The sequence below is a fragment of the Miscanthus floridulus genome, chromosome 11, assembly GCF_019320115.1.
Source record: "Miscanthus floridulus cultivar M001 chromosome 11, ASM1932011v1, whole genome shotgun sequence".
Classification (NCBI taxonomy): domain Eukaryota; kingdom Viridiplantae; phylum Streptophyta; class Magnoliopsida; order Poales; family Poaceae; genus Miscanthus; species Miscanthus floridulus.
In genome coordinates, this window is record NC_089590.1 from 73,911,627 (window position 1) to 73,924,152 (window position 12,526).

General features: G+C 43.0%; 2 pseudogenes; both read right to left on the reverse strand.

The window, feature by feature from the left end:
- Window positions 1-4,893: 4,893 nt before the first annotated feature.
- On the reverse strand, window positions 4,894-8,577 carry LOC136492204 (uncharacterized; annotated as a pseudogene).
- Window positions 8,578-8,718: 141 nt separating this feature from the next.
- On the reverse strand, window positions 8,719-10,450 carry LOC136492205 (pentatricopeptide repeat-containing protein At2g16880-like; annotated as a pseudogene).
- Window positions 10,451-12,526: the final 2,076 nt, after the last annotated feature.

Here is a 12,526-nt window from a genome sequence, read left to right on the forward strand (position 1 = left end):
GAGTGTTCTCAAGGCTTAAAAACGTATATAGAAGTCAGCAGAACCAGTAGCCTCCAAAGGTGGAGGCTAAGGGGTATTTATAGCCCCTTTGAAAAACTAGCCGTTATAGAGCCGTTGGGAATACCGGACACGTATTGCCCGTACAGCTCTAACGGTCACTAAGTCAATGATGCTGTGAGGCGTCGAAACTCTCGACGATTGTCGGGACTTCCAGCCCCCGGAACTCCTGACACTTGTCGGAACTCCCGACGAACCAAACCAAGAACACCGATGAAGTCACCACGGCTGACCCAATACCGGACACATCCGGTATCATACCGGACACATCTGGTATTTCCAGCTGCAACAAAGTGAGTTAGCACTTGTGTGACTCTTTCACTCAATCCTCAGATGGGTTGGCTTGAGCACTTATGAATAATCATCTATCAACATGATGCATCTCTCTTAATAGTACGACATACCTATTAACTCAAGATAAAATGAAAACAGAGTTGAGTCGCATGAGTTGATTTCCTTCAAACCAAATGCCATAGCCTTCAATCATCATCAAGTGAGGGTGTCAACATGTTGACTTTGATTTTCTCCTTGAGCATGTAACTTGATTCCATTCAACAAATGTGAGTTGACTTCAAATGTATCAAGTCACTTCAACAAATTATCCAAGACTTGATCCTTCACTTCAATGTGACCAACATAGTTTGATTGGTACCTCAACTAAATGCAAATACTTCCTTCTTCACCCTAACTAGGTTCCTTGGTCGCCAAGCCATCGCTTGCCCTTCACCCTTACTTAGTACCTCGAAGCCTTTCCTTGCTATCTTCACCATCTCAAGCCATCAAGTTACACTTGGTGTTGAATCATTCATTAAGATCATTTGTATAATTGTCTTTCAATGTAGCAAGCTCTAAAAAGTGAGACCATTCCATGTGCAATCACTCATGTCTCATTAATTATTTCTCAACGTGCTTGCTTTAATATAACTCATAGAAATCCCACAATGACTAAGCCTTACATGAATTTCATTTGCATTGTTGTTTTGTGTTTGAACTAGATTATTTATACAACAACACATCATTCTGGCTTTCATCAAGTACCCGTGAGATAACTCATTTCCTATCCAACACTTAGCAAATAGATCAGACCTTTAATCACATTATCATTTAATCATCCAAAACCCACTAAAGGGCTAGATTCACTTTCACCCATCCGCTTAACGCTGAAGCGCGCTGAAGCATGCACTTAGTGCCGCCTTTGGGAACCCTGACTCGATATGTACAATAGTAATAATATAAATGAAAATGGTGTGGCCCTCTCTTTCTCAGCTGTTGCATGCGATTGCCCGTCAACTTCAACGGAAGACAGGATAAGTGGCATAGTAAAAAATATTTATAACAGATAGAACTGGTTGTATATCGGATTTCTATGTAGTAGCAGATGATGTTATGCTGCAGATTGGTGTATACCTGTTTTTTAATATAATTTTGCATTCCAGATCACTTTGTGCTTGAATTAATGTATTACAAAGCGTCACTTTATGATTTTCATATTATTGGGCCTTAGTGCATCTCCAAGAGATTTTTTATTATTTCTCTAATTTATAGGAATATAGATTTTGGTGAAAAAACACCCTCCAACAACCTCTTTAATTAGATATCCAAATATAGATATCTTTTATTCTGAATTTCTCGCTCTCCAAAGATGGAGTGAGGATGGCTCTCTATATTGTGCACAAGATATAGAAAAAAATGTTGGAGAGTATAAAGATATAGAAAATAACTTTTACTCAAATGACTCTTCAAATGATGATTTAGAGAGTAAATTTTAGAAAGGCTCTTAGAGATGCTCAAGAGATTCTTTATTATTTTTCTAATTTACATGAATAGAGATTTTGGTGAAAAAACACTCTTCAACAACCTCTTCAATTGGATATACAAATATAGATATCTTCTGTTCCGGATTTCTCGTCAGCCAAAGATGGAGAGTGAGAATGGCTCTCTAGACTGCGCACGAAATATAGAAAAGTTGTTGGAGAGTATAAAGATATAGAAAACAACTTTTACTCAAATGACTCTCTAAATAATAATTTAGAGAGTAGATTTTTGAAAGGCTCTTGGAGATGCTCTTACACACTTATGTGCCTTAGCCATCATGCTATCTATATATGGAACACAGGTACCACGGTGTGCAACTAAAAATTATGGGACTATATCTTAAATAGTTCAACAGAGGAGAATGAACTCCATACAACAACATAAACACATCATTTTGATTCACAGAAGTTAGACAGGTATATATTTCATTTTTTTACTGGACTGTGCAGCCGTCTGCTGCTGTTAGTGTTTGTTTGAGCAGCTTTTTAGAATTCAATCCAACGGTGTGGATAAACAGGGTGCTAGCCCACCAGGGCGCCAAATTCATACTCTAATAATTAAATTGAAAGGGAAATGACAAGAAAAAGAGGTAAACAAGACGAATAAGATGAACATATGGACCGAACATTGCAAAGAAAAGCAACTAAGAAAGAAGGCAAAAAGATGAATAAGATGAACATATGGACTGAACATAAAGAACAAGTAAACTCTATCAGATATTGGTCATGTTCAGTGTACATCAGTTGGTGCCGCCACTAATAGAAAACTGAAGCTAGATCTCAAGATAAGTGCTAACATAACCTGCTCCACTATACCTTAATAAAATTACCACAGTAGAGAGACTAATAAATCAATTAAAAGGAGTGATCCATCCTTGTTAGGTGATAGTGCTAGCTAGCTGTATCACAACAACATTTGAAAAGAATGATCTCAAAATTTATTACTGCATTGTCGGTTGTTTTTCTTTCTCAGTGGAGTTTATGTGTGTGTTTGGTTGGGTGATTAACTTCTGATCTGAGACATGTTCAGCTGGTATTAAAGTTGACTGATAAATCGACTGAAGCTATTTTGTTGTGAGAGAGAAATACTCTAATAAACTGGTTCCTACTTGTTTGGACTGGGGCCTGGCTTCGGGGAGCCAACCGTACACCGCTGGTCTAGCGAACATAAGGAGGTGTTTGGTTCCTACAGAAAAATTTTAGTCCCTGTTCCATCGAATATTTGGACACATGCATGAAGTATTAAATATAGACGAAAAAAATAACTAATTACACAGATTGTGGCTAATTTGCGAGACGAATTTTTTAAGCCTAATTAGTCCATGATTTGACAATGTTATGCTACAGTAAATATATGCTAATGACGGATTAATTAGGCTTAATAAATTCGTCTTGTAAATTAGTCTCCATCTGTGTAATTAGTTTTATAATTAACTCATATTTAGTTCTCCTAAATAGTATCCGAACATCACGTGGACTAAAATTTAGTCAAGAAAACAAACACCCCCTAAGTGTCCCTGTTTTTTTTTAGAGCCAGGCTTGGTTAGGGGCGCAGGTAGCGTTCGAGTCACCTCCCTCCCGTCTTCCCTCCCTGCGGTGCTCCTCCCGCCGGCAATCACACCGGCCACCACTCCCGCCGCTCCTCCACGCTCATGCGCGGCTCGTCGACCTCCGCGCTCGCACGCCGCCACTCCTCGCTCGCGGTGGCAGGGTCGCCCGGCCGTAGCTCGCGCGGCACGGTGGTGGTCGTGTCACGACAGGGGCCAATCGCGCGGTGGTGGTCGTCTCGTGGCGCAACTGCGGCGGGGGTCACCCGGTAGCCGGGAGCTCATCCTCCTCCCGCCGAAGTCCACATCTGGTACTAGCGCTGAAATAGTCCTCCTCTGCTCCTCCTTCCGCCAGGAGCTCGGGCGAATCTGGCGCATCTGGTCTTCCTCCGACGAATCTGGCAAATCGGCAGCCGCAACATGGCGACCATCTTCTCGAGCATGCCGTGACGCGAGCTCCTCTTCAGGAGTGGCCGGAGTGGTGGCTGAGCTTCTCTTCTTCATGAGCGGCGGGAGCGGTGGCCACAACAGGACCGTGCTCGCCGAGATGCTCTCCAGGAGGCCGCGTCGGGCAATCCGTGCTCGCCGAGGTGCTTATCGTGCTAGCGATTGGTGCCGCCGTGCTCGTCGTGCAATCTCTGCCGTGTGCTGCTGCCCGTTGCTCGCCGCTGCGGTGTGCCGCTGCTCGCCAAGGGTGCCCACCGCATGTTCGACGAAATCTCTCCAAGGGGTAAACTTACCACTTCGGAGAAGAGATGACTGTATCCAAACAATCCAGGTAACCAAACACGTCGTGGGGTTAGCCAGGCTTACCCAGTACAGACAACAAACAACGAGGGGTTAGCTTGGCGGGAACATGCTAAGGCTATCCACGCTAGGATTCTAGCCAGGCTAAAGTTGGCCAAGAAACTAAACACAAAGCTAAAGCACCCTAGAATAAACGTGGACCAGGACCTGAACAAAGCAGTACCAATTATATTCCTTGTCTCAATTAGAGTAACAGACAAGAATAAAACATAAACTCTAAACTAGTATAAATATTTCGAGTGAAATAATTAATGAGGTTCTTGGAAAAGCACAGCATGCCTAAATGAACAAATTGTCAAGCAACAAAAGAAACTAGACACTACAACGTACACCAATGTGTGAAATGCCAATACTTCGGTATCTATCAATGTAACAGCATATAAGAACTTCAATTCTTTTAAAAAAAAACTTCAGACTTTCAAGAATCCCTCCACCCCTCAGGGAGATGCCACCGTTTGTGCCAGTAAATGGACACCCGGGACCAGAGAGGGAACATGCGACCTTTTCGCTTGGTCGTAAACGGCTTGTCAGAACAATATTTTTCTCTCACACTAATCCAGCTAGCAGTAATAATCCATGATCGTATACGATCGTATCAGTACCAGCCGATCAGCACCAGCCGAACAGGCTGATGAAGCTAAAGTCTGCAGCTTCATCAGGGACTCCCCCTATCGAGGCAGCCAGACGTACCGCGAATCTCTAAGATTGGATGGGTTCCACAGATCAGCCATGAAGATGAATGAGCCCAGCAGCCCTGGAACTGTCAAGACAAATGTGCTCTGGGAGAAGAATGCTGTTGATCTGAAGACCTCATTCCCTCTCACACAAGGGTTCCCCAGTGTCTCCCAAGGTCCATCACTGATGTTGCCATGTGAGCCAGCACAATGTTTGGAGCCCAGCTTGTGCAGCCAGAGGTTACCATAAAGGTGCCTTCATGCTTGAAGAGCGCAGGAGCTTCTTGATGCTGTGCGATGAGAAACCTTGGCATCACATCAGTGACATCAAGGTAGTCATCAGTTAGCGGGCCAATGTGGAGCTCGCTGTTGTCCTCAGAAGAGTATATCAGGTAGGCCTTTCCATATCACCATCCTTGAAGATGGTCATGTCTATACTTTCGCAGTCATGTGGACGCTTGCTGTAGAGATAAGTGAATGGGCCTGTCGGAGAATCACTGACGGCCACACCAGCTGAAGCTTTGGTGTAGTTAGCATCATCTATGTGCATCCACATCACATATTTGCCAGTCCGATCATTGTATTTGTATATCACCTTGGGCCTCTCCAGGACATTGGATCTGTGAAGACCATGTGTTACATTCTTCTCCTCACCACGGAGGACAAGCCCTTTATTTTTCCACGTCCACAGGTCCTTCGAAGAATAGCAACTTAGTCCAATGATGTAAAACCTGGAAAATGATTTGTCAAAGTTAGTAGTTAGATATGACAAAGACACTAAATAATCCACCAAATAGGAAGGTGGACAAAACAAACATCACTTTTAAGTACCGAAGCAAAGTAGCACCTACTAAGTTCTGCTGCTGAAACATCAGTTCAGTTTGTCAGCAGCACATATGTACTAATTATGTGTGTGTTTGGAAAATTTAGTAAACTATGCTGGTTCCACAGTTTGCCCAATGCTGGTATTCTTTATATCAGAATAATCAGGTTGAAGTCTAGCCAGAGAATCCTTAACTAGAAATCCCTCCAATTCATAACCACTGAAGAGTTCTTTGCTGTCCACAAGAGTCCATTTTTATAAAAATAGAAAGAAATCACTTTCTGGTTGTTGGCACCACCATAATGCAGTTACACTATCAGTCACTTTCGATTTAATCAATCAAAGAACTGCAATCACACATCACAATGCACCTTCCAATACACCACCACTGGTGTGAATGTCTACTGGGTATGAAAGAATTGAGATCACTGGCACAATGCACTCCCCAGATATACCACCCTTAGGCCTTGTTTGGATGCATGTGTATCCACCTTAATCCACATGTATTGGAGTGGATTGAAATGGATACATGCGCATCCAAACAAGGCCTTAGTGTGCATGTCTATTAGGGTGTATGCGCGTGTGCTTATCTGCCTTAGTGCCTTTGCCTTGTAATCTGAAATGGCCAAAGTTCTTCTCTAATCATTGTTTAACGTTCTGCCTTTGCGAAAAAAAAACTATAGGCCGGTACTTGTATGACAAAAGCCTGTAAGTGGATTCTTGATTTGGTATTTTGTGAACTCAAACCCACATCTACTGATATATCTCATTGTTCCAATTTGGCACACTTTGATTCTAACACCACTAGAGCATAAAAAATGCTAGTTTGTACGCAAAGAAAATGTTGGAGCTCAAACCAATTTCATATGAATAATATACAGTCAAAAATTGTTACTAGCTTTTCATCTCTACATACCAAGTAACCCGCCTTAAAACAGGCCAGTCAATTTTCTTACCATACCAATACACCATAACTTCCAACATGGCTCCTAGCGATTTAGCCTCACCAACAGAATCTAAAAGGTCACGAAAATTAGATGTATGCATTAGCACAGACAGTTACAAATGCACTGAAATATTCGGTCATATTTAGAGAAATTAAACTTTCTTCTACATACTATTTTTTAGGTGTTCTACATATTAGTTTTTTAGGTGCTGTACATATTAGTTTTCTTAGGAGTTCCACATACTAGTTTCTAGCTATCTCTGAGTTAGTTTATCTCTGAGTTAGTTTATCCAAAGAGAAAGAAACAAATAGTCTCTCCAATGATATGATTACTAAATCTTTGAGCAAGGCATTAGTTTGGGATAATGATGCAACAAATTGAAATTCCTACACGAAAGTTCTGAAATGGGGTAAGTTGATCCTTTCCCATCATTCTTCTCCAAACTTCTAGCACACTATTGTGTCTACTTGATCCTGCTCTGGTCATGTGCAGTGCATGCTAAATCAATTTGATTTCTACATGCCCTATCTGCCAGAGAAGGGCAGGCCTGGTGCAGTGGTGAGAGCTGTCTCACTGAGTCACCAGGTTATGGGTTCGAAGCAGCATCTCTACAGATTTTGCGGGGGAAAGGCTTGTCTCGGTTTATCCCTTCCCCAGACCCCACTCATGTGGGAGCCTCCAGCACTGGGTCTGCCCTTTTTTATGCCCTATCTGCCAGAAGTCTAAAAATAAAGTGTTAAGCTCTCTTACAGAGTATTCAATCTGATATTGTGTATATATAGTATTCATGCCCCAAAATATAAACCTGACACCATCACATTCGTCTATGTTAACTAGCTAGTGCCTTTTGAGTTTGACATAGGTCATTCACATTAGATGAAACAATTGAGTTGAGTGCTTCTACAGCAACATATCATAAGTCCCAGACCACGAATGGGTGTTGAATATTGATAGCATCGGAAAGTACAACTCACCTTGTCTGCTCCCTTGCTGTGAGCGTTGTAATGCCATCCTTATTCTCCCCATACCAGAAATAGGTATTGGTCCTCTTATCATACAGGACACCTCCTCCATGAGCTTGAAATGGTTTTCCATCAGTGTCCAAGCAAATTCTGCCTGGGTAGTAGAAGTACATGCTGCCATTTCCACCATTGATTGGATGTACAGCCGTATTCAGTTCTGGGAAGAACATATCATGCACTGCACATCAAGAACTCATCCACTATTGTAGGCGGCTTCTTGTCTCCCTTGCGGCGCACAGCCCGGGGATTCCTCCGGCTCCGGGGAGGAGCTAGCCGGAACTTCTCCTCCACCACTTCCAGCTCCCTCATAATCGATCGGCGGATCTCGTGTGTACTCATATTCTCATCCTCCTCCTTATGAATGATGAGAAGATGGAAATTCACAACGACGACCAATGCTGCTAAGCTCAATAGTACCAGAGTTAGGGACCGGTGTCTTGCCGGGTAGCAGTGGAAACCCAACGCCTTTGGGTGCCTGCTCCTCATACCCACGGTGCCCCTTATCTACTCCAATTGATACGTGCCTGCAGCAAAAAATGGAGTTGAGCTCAAAAACTGCAAAATTTGGACAGGGAAGAAACAACGGTTGGAATTTCTAGAAAAAGAGGCTGATTAGCGTGCCAAATCAAGAAAGATGAAATTGCAGCAGAATGAATTGGAACATGGAATTTCCCCGGAAAAGAAATGGATTTGTTACCAACATTTAACTGACCCAAATTTGATTCCTCAATTAGCGTCGTCTACACTCAAATCAGGGAACTACTAAAGGAAACCAGCCAGCAAACTTAACAGCTTATCATGGCCTAACTACCCGCTCCGTGGCCGCCACTACAAATGGAGCAACCGAAATGAAGAACTGTATCAAGAATCCGGTAACACAGCTCATGCTCAGCCATAGCTATTTTGTGTTCCAGGGGACTCGAATCTTACTAGTAGAAATCCAATATTCCAATTAAAATTGTTGCTACTGTTATTCTTACATTTAAAATATTCCAAGGGCCGGATAATATACCTAGTCAGTTTATGACCAACTGATGAAGTTATGGCAAAACCATGGACAATGTCACATACCACAGCAGCAAAAACCAATCATATCCTATCCAGCTGCATGTGTTTGCCTCTTTTGCCTTTTGATAAGGCCTTCCATCAAAGTGATATAGGTTGAACTGTCAACAGACATGCCCCTTTGCATCATCTCATCCAAAACAGCCTTGGCTTCTTTCAGTTGCCCACCAATGCAGAGTTCATTTACAGATTTATTATAGCTCTCCTGATCACCACCAGATTTAACCTCTGGGTCCTTCCCTGTCTCCACTTCCTCCACAGAAGATTTCATGGAAGGATAAGAAAATCTTTCAGATAATTTTCCGCTCTCCTCCAATTTATGCAACATATTATGTGCTTCCTCTGGTCGCCCTGCCTCAGATAGTGCAGACAACACAACATTGTATGTAAATGCATCAGGCTGCAAGCCTCTGACCTCCATGTCAGCAAAGAAACACAAAGCTGTATCAACATCGCCATGTTGCACAAAGCTTGAATTAAGGTGTTATATGTGATAACATCAACCTTCTTCCCTTTCTCTACCCATGACTCGAAAAGCTTCATCGCTTTCTCAAGCTTGCCATACAGACAAAGCCCATTCATTAAAGTGTTGCAGGTAACAACATCTGGCTTAAAGGAATTCTCCACCATCTTGTTGTGGAACTGGAAAGCTTTCTCCAAGTCCCCTTCCTTACAGTAGGCATGGATGATGATATTGTATGTGGTGTCGTCTGGTACCAACCCATTCTCCATCAGCTCATTCAATTATCAATTGCCTCTGTCAACTTCCCATTGTAGAAAGCCCTTTGATCAATGTGTTGTAAGTAGAAATACTTAGCGTTAACTTCCTCTTGACCATTTCATCCCACAGACGCAGAGCAGGCTCTGGATTAGACTCCTTAAAGTAGGCTGCCATCACTGTACCATAACTGACTTCGTTAGGTACAAAACCCCTCTGTGGCGGTGAATGCAAGAGCTCCTCAGCTTCTTCATAACGCTTCTCTTTGCATAGGTTGTACAGCAAAGTGTTTAGGGTGAAAGTGTCCATTGTGAGTCCCCTTCCCACCATCTCATCCATCAACAAGAATGCTTTTGCAACATTGCCCGGCTTTGCAGTATGCATCAATTAATGTATTGTATGTAATCACATCTGGTGCCAGCCCCTCCGCTGCCATCATTTTCAGACGCCCTAATGCTTCTTCCAATTGCCCCTCGCAGCAGAGCCCCTTCACAACAATGTTATGTGTGACCAAACTTGCCTCTCACCCCTTTGTCACGCATTTCCCGAGCAGATTCAGTGCATCACAAGAGCGCTGACACTTGAAGCATGCATCAACAAGCGTATTGTAGGTAACTACGTCAGGCGATACTATGCCGAGCCGCTCCATCTCATCCTTCAGCTTGAATGCCTCGTCCACCTTCCTGCATGGCACAGCCCTGCAGCGAGCACATTGTACCCAATTTTTACTATTTGTTCTTTTTCTAAAGAAAATTTATGTTTGGCCTCTGGAAGACTTAAACTATCTTTGACCCTGGGGTTGGCACCATGAGTCCTTACGCCGAGGTAATACGTCCGGTGCCACAGATCTTGGCGCCGAAGTGCCTGGCCGTGCACTGCAGGAAATCCTAAGTGGCGTTGACGTGACCGGTACCTCGGCGCCAGAATACATGGCGCCGAGCTCGGCGCCGTAGATCTTGCGCTGAGTTCGAGCCATGTATTCTGGCGCGTTGATGGCGCGCGACGAGGCGGACAAGGCTGACGAGGACGGCCGCAGCGACGTGGGGAGCAGGTGACGTGCGTGATAAATGCTTGCGTAGCTAGCTTGCTCTGTCAGATTTTTATTACACAAGACAATATCAACAAAGATCCACAACCCGTTAACAAATACAGCTGAGTTGATGCGCTGCCGCTGCTCACTGTGCTGCTCACTGCTTTTGCTGCTGCTGCTCCCTGCGCTGTGCTCACTAGCAAATACAGTGGATGCATATCTACGGAGTTAGCATCAGAAACTAGATATGCTGCTGCTGCAAGGTCTATGCTAGTTTCTAATTGATCACTGTAAGGAATAGATGCTAAACCACTTTGAAATCCTCTTGTTCTGTCCGGGTTCTGATGCAAATTTTCAATGAATCTTGGTAGAATCATCAAGTGTAAAATACCACCTTTTTAGTGTTTTGGCTGTATTAAAAAGATCATGTTGAATGTTTGAAGTGTGATGAAAAATTCTGGCTTGCAAAATCTTCCGTGCGATGTTGTAAAAGCATATGAGAGAATTCTTTATTTGACACCGAAACAAATCACTCTTTCGTATTTGGCACTGGAAATTTTGAACTTCCTTATCTAGCATCAACTTGAAAATTCCTTCCATATATGGCACTTCTATCCATTGATGTAGTAACGGTGTCAAGTGCCACCTAAAATGACATATAGTCCTTCTATGTACCAGCAACATGTAGTGCCAGATAGGAAAAAGAATAAATAGACATAATGTCAAATAAGGAAAGCATAAATATGACAAATACTTGATGCACAAGCTTCACAAATCTGACCACAGTGTCAGCATATCTACGTAGAGAATCACATTACAGTTCACATGTCCAGGTTCATACATATGCATACATTATCAGGTTCATAGAGATAAACACATGAAGGTTCATACATAGAGGGTCTAAGTTCACATTACAGTTCATAGAGCATATGCCTTACACATTGCCAAGCACATCTACATAGAGAATCACAAGCTCAACATTCTCTTGCTTCTTGTGCTATTTGTAGGACTAGCAAGCTTAGCTGTTTTGTTTCTGGTGCCCATTGCAGGGCTGTTAATTTTTTTCAGGTTTGAAGCAAGCTGTTTCTTGGTCCTTTTAGCCTTCTCCTTTGTTGAAGATTGAAACTCGGTGGAAATTGGCTCGAGATGATTGGAGCCGCTTCTTGACCTGCACATGTACATTCAAACTAGGATGACATCCTTGCTCTTCGTTGACTACAGAATAATATTCAGAAATACGAGACAAGATTGGCAAATTCATACTACAGAGCAAAGACATCAACTGGCACAGAGGTGACAGTCAGTTACTTGGTTAACAGCTGATTCCAGCATGTGCACCAACCCAACTTGGCAGCATAGAGACTACAGCAGAGAATTGTAACTGGCATTTGCTACAGCCTCTGATGGCATATATACTAGTAAAACTTTGGCTGTACTATTCTCAAGTTGATTTTACATATATACAAGCTGAAAGTATCTAGGCCCCTAGTTGGGTTTCGGTGATTAATAATAATCAAGATACTATGACTAACGTGTGTTTTGCAGATGCAATTAAGTTAGGTCATGGTAATGGAGATCAATCGGGCAATCAAAGTTGTCATGCCCCTACGATGGAAATCGTTTCGGTTTTCAAAGGATGGACGACAAGGTTAAGGATGACTAGTTCTAAGTGTCGATTGGAGTTGGAGAGACACTTAGAGTAGTTTAGGACTTTGTTTTTCCTTTGGCCGTACTATTAAGGGGGGTATGGACGGGTAGCTTGACCTAGTTAGTCTAGTGAGTTAGGTGTGGTGCACACTTGTTAAAACTAGCTCTAGGTAGCTCCTATGAATGCCTAAGATCCTTTGGAGCAAACTTCATTCACATATGATCGAGAGTTGGAAGTGAATGGAGGGTCAAATGCTGACCGGACGCTGGCCCGGTGCGACCGGACGCTGGCCGCAGGGTCCGGTCAGTTCATTTGATCAGTGTCTGCGTTCGGTGCGACCGGACGCTGGAGAGGTCAAGTGACCGGACGCTGAA